The sequence below is a fragment of the Rhinopithecus roxellana genome, chromosome 20 (assembly GCF_007565055.1).
Source record: "Rhinopithecus roxellana isolate Shanxi Qingling chromosome 20, ASM756505v1, whole genome shotgun sequence".
Lineage (NCBI taxonomy): Eukaryota > Metazoa > Chordata > Mammalia > Primates > Cercopithecidae > Rhinopithecus > Rhinopithecus roxellana.
Window position 1 is genome coordinate 65,073,241 of NC_044568.1, and position 11,926 is coordinate 65,085,166.

The window sequence follows — 11,926 nt, forward strand, 5'->3', positions numbered from 1 at the left end:
GTGAAGAGAGAAACAGAGGGAAGGGGGCTGTGTTTTGACTCTTGTGGGCCCTGGGCACTTTTGCTTTGGTGAACACCTTTCTCCATAAAAAGTATTGTAAAATATACTGCATGACTGAATTGGTATAAGGATGAATATGTTGGTATTGTGTGCTAAAACATTTTATTCAACCTAAGATGTCATCTTTCCTCAGCTTTTAAAAAGAAATTAGGACATTTTTGTGTGTTCCTTAAAGTGGCCTGGCTGCTGAGCACTGCACTGACTATATCTGATGGAGAAGACAGACCAGAGAGGGAGTGGCCATTACGTTTTCGGATGGGCTTTGGGTCAGGAGCCACACACACATATAGGCAGGGACTCTTGTTTTGAAGGTATAGTGGCGAGGTGTAGTTCCTAGCTAAAGACAGGAAGAACATGTGGGGTGAAGGTGTCTCCAAGTGTCCTATCAGGAAAACTGCTCAGGAAATAGAAAATGACCTAGCACAGAGAACCATGGAATCCCTCAACAAGGCTCCTCTTCTGATGATCAAAGTATTTTGGACCTTGACTTCATGCCCTGTTTTGTTTTGTTTCAGGGTAATTGATGGCCAAAAGTTGAGTAGCTAAAAGCATACACACAAAATATTAGAGACCAATACATGGTGATACCATTATAACAGGTTTTGGGGTCACATACCCTGTGTCGGGTTCTCTCCTAAGCATATTCCTGGGGTTGGCTAGCTTGATCCTCATACCAGCCCTGTGGGAAAGGTACTACTATTGTCTTCTCTTTATAGAAACAGTGGCACAGATCAGTGAAGCAACTCACCTAAAGTAACACAGCACGTCAGTGGTAGAGTCGGAATTCAACCAGAGGTAGTTTGATCCCATGACTTGTGTTCACAGTGGCTGTACTTTTCAGTACAGGGGCTGAATAAATAGTAGAGAGTGTTCATCCACCTGAGATATTTATTGAACATCTGCTATGATCTAGGCCCCAGGCTAGATGCTAGGGACACAGTAGTGAATGTGACAATCTCTGGCTGCTGGAAGCTTAAAGACTGAGAAGAGGAAACCAGAAACTCAGTGTGATGATACTAGTGGGTCCAAAGAAAGCCCAGGAAGAGACCCCTCACCTAGATTTGGAGTAGGGCTGAAGTCTGGACAAGGTGATGAATAAACAGAGACCTGGAAGTAATGTAGGATTTGGTCGGGAGAAGGGGTAAAAGGAAAGAAAACCATCTCAGGCAGTGATATGGTTTGGCTATGTTGCCACCCAAATCTCATCTTGAACTGTAGTTCCTGTAATCCCCACGTGTCGTGGGAGGGACCCAGTGGGAGGGAACTGAATCATGGGAGCAGTCACCCTCTTGCTGTTCTCATGATAGTGAGTTCTCCCAAGATCTGATGTTTTATAAGGGGCTTTTTCCCCTTTTGCTCAGCACTTCTTGATTCTGCCATGTGAAGAAGGACAGGTTTGCTTCCCCTTCCGCCATGACCATTAAGTTTCCTGAGGCCTCCCCAGCCACGATGAACTGTGAGTCAATTAAACCTCTTTCCATTATAAATTACCCAGTCTCTCAGGTATGTCTTTACTAGCAGCGTGAGAACAGACTGATACAAGCAGGAAAAAAAAATAGCATCAACAGTGGCACCAAGGCCAGAGGTGCCCTGGCTTGTGTCAGGGAACTGCAAGCCGCTCAACCCAGAGGAAGCTCAGAGGGAGAAGCAAGAAATAAAACTCAAAGGGTAGCCAGGACCAGCTCATGAAGGGCCCCGCAGGCCTGCTGGGTCTTTGGACTTTACTCTTTCCCCAGCCAGCAGCGTGGCTCCTTTTCCCCTTCCAGGCTTGGCTCAAATGTCACCTCTCTCGTTGAAACCTGATTAAACTGCAGCCTTCCACCACCCCCTACACTCTACAACCTCCCCCATCATATTTTTCTCCATAGGACGTTGACCATGTGAGATAGGTTTTGGCGGCTCTGCCAGTAGAAGCCCACAAGGGATTGCTGACTCATGTATTGCTCTTCCTGCCTACATCCACTGAACCCACACACCTAGGAGTGCCTGCCCCTTCCAGGGCTCCTCCTCACCGAGTACCCCTCTCCTCCTCAGAACAATCAAGTCTCAGGGGCCAAACAAGCTGTGGAGGGCTGAATAATCCCCCCCACCAAAGCTGTGTCCTAATCCCGGTGCGTGGTGAATACGTGATCTCACATGGCAAAAGGGAATTAAGGTTACTAATAAGATGCCTGTAAAATAGGGGGTTATCCTGGCTTGTTTGGGTGGGCCAGTGTAATCACAGGGGCCCTTCTGTGTGAGGGAGGGAGGCAGATTTGTCAGGGTCAGAGTGACACGATGGAAGAAAGCCTTCACCGGCCATAATAGGCTTTGAAGATGGAAGAGGTGGTGTCTAGAAGCTGGCAAAGGCAGGGAAGGAGACTCTGCCCTGGAGCCTCCGGAAGGAACACAGCCCTGCCAAGACCTTGATTTCAGCCAAGTGAGATCCAGTTTGGACTTCTGACCTCCGGATCAGAAGATGCTGCCTCAACTTCCGGGTGTATGTTCTGTGGCTGCTCCAGGGCTCACAGGAACTCAGGTACTTCCATGTTTGGAAGTCCTTAGACAAGGTGCCTACCAGGTACACTCTTTCCTGCTTAGCGAGCGTGAATCCTCTGAACTGTATGCCAAGGAGCAGCTGTGCTGAGCTGACCTGCACATACCAATCCCACAGTGGGGCAGACGGGGGCTCCAGAGACTGCCCAGAGGCCCGGCTCAGTGTGCTCCGTCCTCCCCACATCTGTCCTTAGTTTCCACTCAGAGACCACAGTGGGCTGTGGGAAAATGGCCAGACATCTCTTTTCGGATCTCAAGTCCCCCATCTGTAGAATGGGGAGCTTGGTACAGATAGCGTCAAAGTGTCCTTCGGAATCTTACTTCCTAGGCCATGCACCGTGGCTCACACCTGTAATCCCAGCACTTTGGGAGTCCAAGGCAGTGGATCACCCAAGGTCAGGAGTTCGAGACTAGCCTGGCCAACATGGTGAAATCCTGTCTCTACTAAAAATACAAAAAATTAGCCGGGTGTGGTGTCTCGTCCCTGTAGTCCCAGCTACTCAGGAGGCTGAAACAGGAGGATCACTTGAGCCTGGGAGGCAGAGGCTGCAGTGAGCTGAGATCATGCCACTACACTCCAGCCTGGGCAATAGAGCGAGACTCTGTCTCAAAAAAAGAAAAGAAAGAAAAGAAAAGAAAAGAAAAGAAAAGAATCTTACTTCCTAACCCTTTGATGAGGAAGATAAACGAGTGGCAAACAAATACATAAAATACGATGAACATCATTAGCCACTAGGGAAATGCAAATTAAAACCACAATGAGATACCCCTGCACACCAGCCAGAGCCAAGTCTCATTTTAAAATGTCGTATTGCAGAGTCCACTAAATTGTGATGGGTTACAGGGAGCCAAAGAAGAGAAAAGGTTTCCCCTTAGAGCCTGAAGATAGAACATTGGAATAACATTAACAAGAGTTTAAAGAAATAACTATGATGAAATTCCCACAGCACCTCATGCAGTCCCATGAAATAAATTCTTGTTCCACTGGATCTCGGATCCGCATTCTCTGCTTTCATGAAGTCATCTGCTTGTGGATTAAAAAAGAGTCCTAGAAATCCTGACTCAGTCCGCTGTTATAATCTGAGAGCTGCTTAAGTGATGTCAGTTCAGATGCCTGTGCTCACAAGTCTATAAAATGCAGACAATTGGAAGTATCTGGTCTAGTCACTTACCACCAGCTCTAAAACTGTTCTTTTTCGTTGATGACACCAACTGCAGCCTGTAGTTTAGAGCAGAACCTTCAAGCAAGCATCAGAGAAAAACAAACACAATCTATAGATGACAGAGACTTCATAGCTGTGGTTAGTTTATTACCATCACCAATAATGTCAGAATGGAGGAGAGTAAACTTCTCTCTTAGGTCGTATCCATCAGTAACCAAGGAGGCAAGCTCGTGAAACCAGAGCAGATTTTACTAAAATGTAATACATTTCATAGTTTCTTTCCAAAATCAGGTATAATAAAACAACATCAATAAAATTCACTTTCCAAATTTTGTCCTTCACCATGTCCTTTCATATTCTAAAACAAACTGACAGTTAGGACAGGAATTCTGCGAGGTTGAAACAATTTTCATAATAATGCCAAAATGTTACTTATGTTACCATGCAATGGGCCCATCACTGCTATTTTCAAAAGAATTCTTTTTTTTTTTTTTTTTTGAGACGGAGTCTCGCTCTGTCGCCCAGGCTGGAGTGCAGTGGCCGGATCTCAGCTCACTGCAAGCTCCGCCTCCCGGGTTCACGCCATTCTCCTGCCTCAGCCTCCCGAGTAGCTGGGACTACAGGCGCCCGCCACCTCTCCTGGCTAGCTTTTTGTATTTTTTAGTAGAGACGGGGTTTCACCATGTTAGCCAGGATGGTCTCGATCTCCTGACCTCGTGATCCGCCCGCCTCGGCCTCCCAAAGTGCTGGGATTACAGGCTTGAGCCACCGCGCCCGGCCACGAATTCTTTTAAACTGCTTCACAACAGTCTGGATCTGTGTTTTTCCTGAGGGTGAAGTTCTGGGCAGTGAGGGCATCGACAAATCGCCAGGGACTTCCCATAAAACACACATTTTCTAAAATATTTAATAATTCGTTAATAACATTTTGTCTATATAACTTTAACCTGGGGAAGGCTGAGCATCTCTTCCAATCTGACAATTCTTCTCATGTAAATCTTATAATAGGAACACAATCAAACAAACCTAGCATCTTTCTTTCTTTTTTTTTTTTTTTTTTTTTTTTTTTTTTGAAACAGAGTCTCACTCTGTCGCCCAGGCTGGAGTGCAGTGGCGCGATCTCAGCTCACTGCAAGCTCCGCCTCCCGGGTTCCCGCCATTCTCCTGCCTCAGCCTCCTGAGTAGCTGGGACTACAGGCGCCCGCCACCTCGCCCGGCTAGTTTTTTGTATTTTTTAGTAGAGACGGGGTTTCACAGTGTTAGCCAGGATGGTCTCGATCTCCTGACCTCATGATCCGCCCGTCTCGGCCTCCCAAAGTGCTGGGATTACAGGCTTGAGCCACTGCGCCCGGCCCAGCGTCTTTCTTTTTATAAGGTGGAAGAACAAATCTCTGCGATTTTCCAAAGCTCCTCTGGGAAATTACTGCAGGTGTAAAAGATCTCCCGAAAATTCCTTTTCATTTTTTCTTTCCTGTCTAATTTCGCAAGGCAACATCTAAAGAGTTGTCAGAGATTTAGATGCTTGATCAACATATGCTCATGGGTGGCTGAGAAACAATCTTTGGCGACTCACTTAATTAAGTGATAAGAAAGCATTTAAAAATAAACAGACCCAAGAGTATTGAAGAGACATACGTCCCCATAAAAACTCGCACACGAATGTTCCTAGCATCACTCATGATAGCTAAAAGTGGGAGCAATCTAAATGCTTATCGCCTGATGACTGGAAAAACACAATTTGGTATACCCATGCAATGGAGTGTCCATCAGCCCTAAGTGGAACAAAGCCCTGATACATGCTCCAACATGGATGGACCTTGAAAGCATTATGCTAAGTGAAAGAAGCCAGACATAAAAGGCCACGTATTGTACAATTCCATTTCTATGAAATGGCCAGAATGGGAAAATCCGTAGAAACAGAAAGTAGATCAGGGGCTGTCAAGGGGTTAGGGGTAGCGAGAGAGTAACAGGAAGCGTGTGCTAATGAGCGTGGGCTTTCCTTCTGTAATGTTCTAGAAGTAAATGGTGGTGGTGTTTGCAAAGCCCAGCAATATACTAAAAACCAATGACCCGTACTCTTTAAAAAGGCAAACAAGATCTCAATTTCTTAAAAAGCCTATGCACACATGAATTGCAAAATAAATAAGTAAAATAAAGAAAGAAGCTTACATACAGCTTGTTCATGAGTGAGGACTTTTTGTTGTGCCCTATTCTAGGGCATTACAAGTTAAACATAAAACACTATTAAGTATTCTGGTATGACACAGAATCTTTGCTATCCAGAATAACCTTTCCTGTTCTAGGCAGTGGTATCCATCAGCAACCAAGGAGGCAAACTCATGAAACCAGAGCAGATTTTACTAAAATGTAATACATTTCATAGTTTCTTTCCAGAATCAGGTATTATAAAACAACGTGAATAAAATTCACTTTCCAAATTTTGTCCTTCACGGTGCCCTTTCACATTCTAAAACAAACTGACACTTAACTAGGACAGGAATTCTGCAAGGTCAAAACAATTTTCATAATAATGCCAAAATGTTACTTATGTTAACACTCAATGAGTCCATCACTGCTACTTTCAAACAAATTCTTTTAAGTGTCTCCTTTCCATTTCTAATGCAGTAAACCTCAATAGCATTAGCCCACATAAACAGAAGCTCTTTGGGAAATCTCAGTAAGTTTTAAGACCGTAGAAAGGAAGGTCATACCTTAAAACGTAGCATTGATTGAGAAAGGAAGGAGGAGAAGAAATGGCAGAATGATACCATCTATGTGAAGTAAAAGTACCTACACATAAAACAGCCACAGTGCTTTGTTAGAGCATTTTTCTAAAGGCGCCCAAGACAAAGCAGAATGATGCCTGCAGTGGGAGAGGGAGGCCTAGGAGTGAGAAATCTCATTCAAAGGGAATAAAACAAGAGGGAGACCTCACGGAGACCCCCTGATCGTGGCCTACCACGCACTGCGGAGTGTGCTTAACTCACCCTCTGCACCAGAGGCTTCCGCCCTCCCTCCCACAGGACAACAGCCCCCTGGATCCTCCGCCCTGCTGCAGCTGCAGTTCCCCAGGACAGAGCTGACGCCATCCAGAGACCCTTCCCTGGGATCCCAGCATCATCTGGGAGGATCTTCTCCAGCAAACCCACACAAGGTGAGGAGCAGGGGCAAGTCTGTCTCCAAAGGAGCAGCATTGCAGGATAGGGAAGGTCGGTGGCAAGGCGAGCATACCGGTCAGTCAGTGGCCACCAACATTGACTAAAGGACTGGGTCAGTTGCAGACACAGAGCAGGAGCGCTGGCCGAAAGGGAAGCACGACAAGCAATGCAGACACAGGCAGAAGGAGACAGAAGTGGACGGGGGACCCACCACACCCTCCTCCTGGTAAGGGCACATGTTCAAGGTGCATGCTTTGGACAGCCCTGTACCCAGGGTGATGGGGAGGGAGGAACAACGAACCCAGCAGCGACACATGAAGAAGCCAGGGTGAAGGGCCAGGAGTCCAGAGAAGAAAGTTCTCTGAAGGCACAGAGTAGTCACAGGGTCCAGTCCCACCGACACTGACCGAAAGGCACATGCTCCTTCGCTTTAAGCCAGCAATGGAGATAGACACTCACCATCAACACCAAACGACTCCCCTGGTTTCCGCGTAACCAGCACTCCTGTCCAGAAACTAGCTGCTTGTCAAAGAAACATACTTTACTATCATACGGTATGGCTGCGACATTGCTCATATGACTTTTTTTGTCATGAGTTGTCATATGACAACTTTTTTTTGAGCATTAGTACAGGCTGTGCATGGTGCTGTGCTCACACCCAGGGGTACAGTGAGGAACAAAGGCAGCCCGACCCCTGCCCGCACACATGAGCCCCATCTGGCGAGATGGCAAATAATCACAGCAATGCTCCTGCCCTCTGGAATCCCACCTGAAACGCCGGCGTCTCATCCTATCCATCCCCTTTGGTCAGCAAGCCCCTCTGTCCCCACTTCGTCATCTTCCCTCTGTCCCCCTCTGCTCTCTCCTCAAGCCCAGCCTCCGTCTCGGCCTAGCTGCTCCCTGTGGCCTTCGTGACCCCCAGCAATCAGCCCAGGACAGGCTTCTGCCTTGGGACTGTCCTCTTTGGGACCAGGGAAATGATTTGTAAGTCCCAGTGCTGAGAGAAGATGTGGGGCCTTCTTCTCCAAAAGTCATCAAACATTAAAGGATTAATAATCATTTAATTAATAATTAAGGCAGCAGCAGAGCATTAAACCAAGCTCAGGGCCAGAAGCCAGCCCTGCCCCCTCTTGAATGTGGAGACAGGAGTTTATCTCCAACCTGGGACCCATTAACATGTCCTGTTGTGAGCAGAGGACGTCGTCAGTCTCATCACTAACTGCTCTCAAAGCAATCCAGAATCTCATCAGCCCCACACGAAGAGCTTGCTGAAATTCATCAGGACAGAAATTGCAAACTGAAATGCAAGGTGAAAGAGAAGCCAGGGTTTTAGATATGAGTTTTAAAAATTAAAGTTTTAAAGAATCCTGCCTGACCACAGAGCTACACCCTAAATCCCAAGAGCCCTTGGCACTGCTGCAGTTGTCCTCGGTCCCCCAAGGCAGGGACGGTGGGACAGGGTGGAGGGTCAGCCAGGGCTTGCTGTGGGCACCCAGAGGGCAGAGGCCTAAGGGCTGTGAGCTGTGCCAGAGACACCACCTTGGGGAGAGACACCTCACTCACCAGGCGGCGCTGGGAGTCCTAGGGGAGGCGACTGCAATGGACTCCCTTTCCACTGTGACTTTCCTTAACCTCTGGTTTTATGAAAATCACTGAAGTCAGGATATTTGCTCAGAAAACAGAATATTTAATCAAGAACCAAGCAGTTAAAAGCATGGCCACAGTCATTGTTAAGAAGTTGCAGACACATAGGCAAAAGTATAGCAGGGGAAAGAGATGGCCCAAGAGGGCAGGGAGGCCACACATCCCAGAGAGGAGGCCCCCTCACCCAGAGCGTGTCTCAACTGTAAGATACAATAAATCTTTCTGAGTTTCTTTTCAAAAGGTTTAGCCTGTTAACTTCCTTATCCTTTGTTCTCAAACTCAACTTTCTTGTTCTTCCTTGGCCCTAGTTACCATAAACAACCTACCCCTTCCCATCAGCTCTAATCAATAACTCACATCTGTTCCCTTGGTTACCTGTACCCATTGTTCCCCAGAAACTGCACATCTCACACGCTCCACCTCTGTACCTCATGTCCCCCTCCTCTGCCATATTTAGGAAAATATGTACAAGTAGCCAATCAGGTCAGCTCAGATTGTGTGGTCCAACCCCAGCCCACGGGGGAGTGACACAGAGATAGGGACTGTTAAGGATAAAAAACCCCTGGTCTCCTTTGTTCTGTGCCCTTGGGATCTTGATTGACACAAGTGACACCCTTCTGCAGAAGTAAATTGCCTTGCTGAGAGGATTAAACTTTTGCCTGAGTGTGGTTTTACTTCCCAGCGCCGAGTATTTATTCCTGGAGTATTTTATATCCAACACAACCAATGAGAGACAGGAGCTGGTGGGTCAATACCCCAGTTTTCGGTGCCATTTGCCATCACTCACTACCCTCATCTCACCCGCCTCACCCTCCCCAGCATCCAAAGCACCACAAGTCAGAAAGCAGTTGAATCTCAGGGTGAGAACAAAGTCTAACACGTCCATTCATGATGAACCCAGAGGGCAAAACACTGTCCATTGTGGTTTAAAAGAGGCGGTCCTCTTTCCTTCCAGATGGAAAGAAGAGGTGTCACTGAACCACAGCCAGGAGAACAAGGGAGGCCCAGGTACAGCCAATGCTCTCCCGAAAATTCAAGAAGAACCTCACACAAGCCTTCAGGAGGCCGTCTACAGCAAGTCATTGTTCTGCAATGCTCTGCCTCACCTGGGGACTGTGCCTGCTGGGGAAGCCCCTCCACTTTGTCCCAGGGCTCACCTGGGGTCTCTCCTGACCTTGCATCTGTGCTTTGCTGCAACCTTCACTTCTGCAGGGAAGTACACAAAAGGTACCGTATCAAAGTATCAAAGAGGAACCAACCCGGTTCCCAAAATGATGGCGAATCCAGGGTCAGCCCAATCATCAGCCCTCAGCATCCCTCCCTGGCTCTCCTGAGTTAGATTCAGGAGACTGGGGTTCCACCTGTGGAGGCTGGACGCGCTTCAACATTGGCTATTCTGTCTGTGTACACAGCAAATGAGAGGACTCAACACTGCTAGGATAATCCACACCACCATCCTCTGTGCAGTGTGCCTGGCTTTAAGAGAGGTATTCTTGGAGGCATGTTTGCAATTGACTCCAAATCTGAAACCCCAGCACTGTGACCACGAAACCCACGGGAAACCAGAATCTCTGTAACAGTGATGACTTTCCACTCTGATTTGGTCTCATCATGCTGCAACCAACAATCTAGTACCATTATTTAGAGAGTCCCAGGATAATAGCCACCTCTGCAGAGAGCTTCTTCAATACCTTGAAAACAGCCAGCAGCATTTCTACAGTAAACACACCTCACCCAACTCTGGACATCTCCGCCTATGTTACCTTTTTCTGTGGCACAACTATGGTATCGCAAAGGTGCTAATTGGAATCTTAAGCACCAAGTTCACAGGACCAGCTGTGCAAATGATGGCCCAGGTCTACATGATCAGAAAGGAGGCTCCAATGGTCGTGCCCCACACCATTGAGACGTTTCTCCTAGAATTCAACTCCATGCTGATTCTTGTAATAGAAAGATATTCCATGTGATACCTGGGGCCCTCAACCAACTTAGGGCAAAAACTAGAACCTGCTTCTCTACGCCGAGGCATGGAGGCGCTCCTAATGTTGCACCAGCTGTGTTTCCAAAGCTTGCTTCTGACGCTCTGTGTCATTCCCGGGACAACCTCAGCAAGGAGGAATTATTATGCTGCCAAACTTGTGACTGAAGGGCTGCCCCAAAGCAAGCTCTGGAGACATCCAGAAAGAAAGCTTCTCCAAAATCTGGAGGGACATTTCTCACTCCTGAGCAGCAACACTTCCATGAACCATATGGAATTCCTGCGGAGATTTTAGAGCAGGTGTATAAGAAGTCAAACAAGATAAGAGCCAAACCATCCATAGAGGATGGTGCAACAAAGCAGCAGCCAAAATCAGTGTTGGAGACCCTCCTGACATCCAGGGCACCAAAAGGAGGTGCCCACGCACTCCCCAGGATCTTTTAGGTCACCTCCGAAATAGTGGAGACTTCAAATGCATCCAACTCTTCCACCTCTGTCTCCTGCTGGTCCTTTTCCATAAGACCCTTCTCCAATCTGTCCCCTGAATGAGGAACTACTAATTCTGAGGCTTGTGGTTAAACAGAAATGTATTCACCACAAATGAAGATTACCTCAAGATCTTGCTCCCCACAAAATCAACCGTTTCATTTTAATTGTAGCTCATATTTTAACTAATAGTAAAGGACTGAAAGATTTATGTTGCACTTAATGCTCTCAAAAACCTTTAGGGTGTGTGTTTGTTTGTTCATTTGTTTAGAGACAGGGTCTCACTCTGTCACCAAGGCTGGAGTTCAGTGGCACAATTATAGCTCACTGCAACCTTGAACTCCTGGGCTCAAGCAATCCTCCCACCTCAGTTTCCTGAGTAGCTGGGACTATAGGGGTGTGCCACTGGGCTCTGCTGAATTTTGTGCCTTGTTTTTTTCCCTCTCTCTCTCTCTTTTTTTTTTTTTTTTTTTTTTTTTTTTTTTTTTTGGAGAGACAGGGTCTCACTATGTTGCCCAGGCTGGATTCCTTTAGGTTTGCATAATGAGAAACACAGTAAGAACCAAGTTCCAGTTGATCAGGCTGTCCCACCAGATTAAGGAACTAGTACTTTATATCCAACGCGGCTGGAGTTTGGAAGCCCTGTTGTCGTCGACTTTCCCTTTAAGCAGTGCACAGAAATAGGAAGACATCAGCAAGGCCCAGAAGAGAAATCTTGCCAAACTTCAACACAGCAAATAATAACCACTTATTGAGGGCTCACCCTACTAGGAACATCACAAAGCAGCAGTTCTCAATTGGGGGCAATTTTGTCCCCTCTTACCTCCCCAAAGACATTGAGCAACGTCTGAAGACATTTTTTATTGGTGAAACTAAGGTGGGGATGAGGTGGAGGGTGCTAC